Source organism: Triticum urartu, chromosome 5 (assembly GCF_003073215.2).
Source record: "Triticum urartu cultivar G1812 chromosome 5, Tu2.1, whole genome shotgun sequence".
NCBI classification, from domain to species: Eukaryota; Viridiplantae; Streptophyta; class Magnoliopsida; order Poales; family Poaceae; genus Triticum; species Triticum urartu.
The window spans coordinates 625,312,794-625,316,984 of record NC_053026.1 but is presented as its reverse complement, the minus strand read 5'-3'; the positions used below and the strand labels follow the sequence as shown (position 1 = coordinate 625,316,984).

At 39.4% G+C, this 4,191-nt stretch overlaps 1 long non-coding RNA gene across 1 annotated transcript; it reads right to left on the bottom strand.

The window, feature by feature from the left end:
* Positions 1–1,247: 1,247 nt before the first annotated feature.
* Positions 1,248–3,857, bottom strand: LOC125506349. Its single transcript, XR_007282636.1, has 7 exons — positions 3,695–3,857; positions 2,755–2,845; positions 2,542–2,621; positions 2,372–2,455; positions 2,161–2,277; positions 1,613–1,742; positions 1,248–1,525 (listed from the first exon to the last, which is right to left on the bottom strand). It is a non-coding gene; the product is annotated as an uncharacterized LOC125506349 (long non-coding RNA).
* Positions 3,858–4,191: the final 334 nt, after the last annotated feature.

Sequence of the window (4,191 nt, the reverse complement as noted above, 5' to 3'; positions counted from 1 at the left end):
ACACGATTGTTATGTTCAAGCCAGATGAACCTCAACATGGCGGTGAGGGTAGTGTTCATCACTTTTCGGTGGTCGGCCGGCACTGTCGGATTTCGGGTTCCGACAAAACCCTGGAGGTTCAAACACTGGGGTGCGCATGAAGATCTCCCCCCTCCCAGCTCACGCTCTCGCAACGATCTCAGAACCTAACTCGCGGAACCCGAAGAACAAAGGACACAGGGTTTATACTGGTTCGGGCCACCGATGTGGTGTAATACCCTACTCCGGCGTGGTGTGGTGGATTGCCTCTTGGGCTGAGGATGAACAAGTACAAGGGAAGAACAGCCTCCTGAGAAGAGGTGTTTTTGGGCTCGATGAGCTTGTGTGGTTGAGGATGAAATGGATCCGGTCCAAGATGAGTTGCCTCAAGATGAGTTGGCTCCCAGATCCGTTGCCTCCTACTGCGGTGGCTACTCCTATTTATAGAGGCCCTGATCCTGTTCCCAAATGTAGGCGGGAAGGGATCCAACAACGACCAAATTTGAAGGGAGACAACTAGTACAAGTTATTCTGACAAAAGGTGGTCTTCATCTGCCAAAGGCTCTGATGGTGACACCGTCCTGGGCTCCACGCACTACAAGAGGACAAAGCTTTTGTAACACCGTCTTGTGTTACTACATGCCCAAAACAATGTTACTAGCCGATATAGTAACACAATTTGAAATGTGTTCCATTAGACCGTGTTACTACGCGGTGTCAACTGTCACACATAATAATTGTTACCATATATCAAATGGTGTGTTACAATTACATTGCAGTAACATGTGTATTATGTGTTACCAAACACACTGGTAACACATTTTTGTACTTATAGTAACACCATTAGTAACATATTTGCATAGACGCAGAACATTGGTGGTAACATGTTTCTATAACAATAGTAACACAACTGGTAACACATTTTTCTAGCATGGGAACATCACTAGTAACATAATATCCAAATATCGTAATACTATAATTAGTTGTCAACTACTCTAATAACAAATTTTGTAACTATAGTAACACCATCGGTAACACTACTATATCAATATGGTAACATAATTAATGTATTTGTTTTTTATTATTACCCACCAAATTTGAACCCATTTTATGGAATATCAATTTATTTAATAAAACAGATGCAATTGCGTAAATAGTTAATCATTTTACTATTATGCTTGGCAGGATCAAAATGATATTGAAACTGAAGCACAACACATCTAGAAATTCATATGAAGATATTTATTACGAATAACCAAGAGTGTATGATACATATGCATTACAATAAATATATCAGTCATATCATTTTGAGCAGAGAAAACATAACTATCGAGAATATTACACCATAGCATTTGCATCAATTTGACAAAAGAAAAAATATTGTGGATGATATTACATTTTTCAATCTATCAATGTAAACTACGACTATTGGTAGCTAAAATCTTCAAATTTTATTTGCTTCTTGATCCAAGAATTCAGCTTCAACTCAATTATCCTTCTCTCGTATCTGTAAAAGAAAATTACACCTTAGATATATGTGATTAAATGTACACAAATATGATTTCAGAATGTGGAAGAGAAGATTTTAACTTACAAAAGCTGAAGGCCATGCAATTAAGTATCCTAAAGTGAAAGCCTCACCAATTGTCTTGCAACTCAATCCCTTACCAACTCCTCATTATCAAGAATAGGTTGATATATGCGCACAATGGCAAATTCAACACCTAATTCAATGCCACCAGGCTTAGTTCTTTGATCAATACTCCAAATAGTACCATACGCAACATTTTGCTTGTTGGGATATGTTGAAGTCTTTAAAACTACTTTGGAAACAGCCTATATTACCATCAATATTAGCATTCAATGACAATGATAATATGATTTGTAATTTGCATGAATAATATGAGATCTTTAGAATGTCAGCCCAATAAGGTGCCCCCAAAACTAAATAAATTGGACCCGACATCAATGTCTAATACCCAAGGTCACCTCGCTTGCTCATGCTTGGTTAAATATATCCTTCACTTGCATACATCAGATTGAGCAAAATTTGTAACAAAATCCATTTTCGAGCAGGCATGATAATGTGGTATGGGTTGCGAATTTGGGTGTAGTAAACTATGCCCCTTGGTGAATCTTTACCTTGATGGAAGAAGTACACCTTCTTTTTGAGCTAGCTGGGTCTGGGTGTTCAGTTCTATTCCCCTGCTGGTTCTGTGTTGAAACAGATTCACCTGTAAGATCCCTCGTTTCCCTCACCTACCAAGAGACAATAATATTAGATGGAATGATATTCATATCTTGAAGATACAGAAAGCTACAACTTCAAAACCCAAAAGCACACAAAAATTACCTCTGGCACAGAATCAATAACAAGGTCTTGTGGCGATGATGAATTTTGTTGAATTTGTAATTGGTTGACATCATGGTCGCCAACCTAGTTACATGACACAACAATGGTAATCAAGCAACCATTTTATATTCTATCATTGTGACATGAGTAAGAGTAACTATAGGCATAACCTCATCATGGATCTTTGTAAAATTCTGGCTTCCTAATTTGCATCTTCATAGTGCAGGTATATGGTCAGCATGTCCATCACCTACATATATATATGTCAATTGAACCATTACAAATAAAGACAAATTAACTAATGACATAACAAGGACAATTTTATTTGCCGAGAGACATGAATTCGTAGCAGATAAATGAGGGAAGGAGAAAGGAGAATCCACCTAGGACAAGATTGTAGTCTCGGACAGGGAAATCAAGCAATACAAGTTGTGGAAGTCCCCTCGGCGATTTGGGTCCCAAAACCGATGAAACCTACCAAAAGAAACATGTGAATGTAGAGGGCAGAGAAGTACACAGTAGCATGTCAATGCACTATCAGCTTATCATAACTCAAAATAGAGAGAGGAGGTACAAGACCATGCACTATTAGCTTATCATAACCCACACTCAGATATAACGCTGTCGACATATGGATTCAGGACAGGTTTAAGTTGAAAACTGTACAGATTATGCAAACTGAGCAGTATTCAAGCAACGGATAAGATTCTGTTAAGAACTACTCGTATGTGATAGTAGAGCAGCAACATGTTGCCTCATGTGCCATCCCAATAAGTCAAGAAGCAGCAGCCAAGGTTTATTCTAAGTCAAACTTCTTCACGTTTGAGTTTGTAAAAAATATATCACTATTTGGAACACTAGATTAGTTTATACTTTTATTAGAATCTTTAGAAAATATTCACACTATGTATAGTTTATTTTGCAGATCTTGCCATATTTCTCTATAAATTTACCAAATTTAAACAAGTTTCACCTAGAACGCCCTAGCAGAAGTGTAGAACATGCACCTACATATCAATGGATCGATCTGATTGATGGATTAAGCACTGGCCCAACACAAAATTATAGCCAGCCACAACCGTACACGGTTTATGGGCTTATCTACATCAGTGAAGGTTTAATTACTTGTCTACGTATGGGCTAATTATGCAATTAGCTGCGGCCATTAGCATATATAGTACACACTGTCTGCTACGAATCGTTAAGGGGGCTAGCGAGTGGCAGGGGTCTGACCCTGATCGCCCCTTCGTCTCCGCCCCTGCATCTGTATAGTGGTGTTCGTAGCAGTCAGATCAGGGAAGGGGTGGGCATTCAGATCCATACCAGCCAAGAGATCGTACTCCTTGAGGATGTAGGTGTCGGAGCTGAAGACCGACGAAGCCGTCGCCGCAACGATCCAAACGGCGGCGAGGCAGATCAAGGAAGCGGCGGCGAGGCAGGTCGAGGAAGCGGCGCCGAGGCAGGTCGAGGAAGCGGCAGATCGATACGAGGTAGCCGCCGAATGGGGGCTGGGCTGGATGTAGATGCGTTTGAGTACCATTTATTTAGCGTTTTCTAGTTAACTGGAGGGAAAAGTAAGCGCGAAAATTAGAGCTTTTGCGCCAGAATTAATTTTCACCATCGAGAACTAGAGGGAAATTTGGAACTATTTTTTATCCAGGAAAACTGGACGGAAATTGTTTTGGAAGAACTGTGACATTGTTACATATATTTATTTGTTTGGCATGGAAATTTTCCAAAAAGTGTTTTTGGCATGGAAAATTAGAGCCATATTTTATTTTTATTTATTAATGATTGAAAGGAAAATTGGATACATCTAA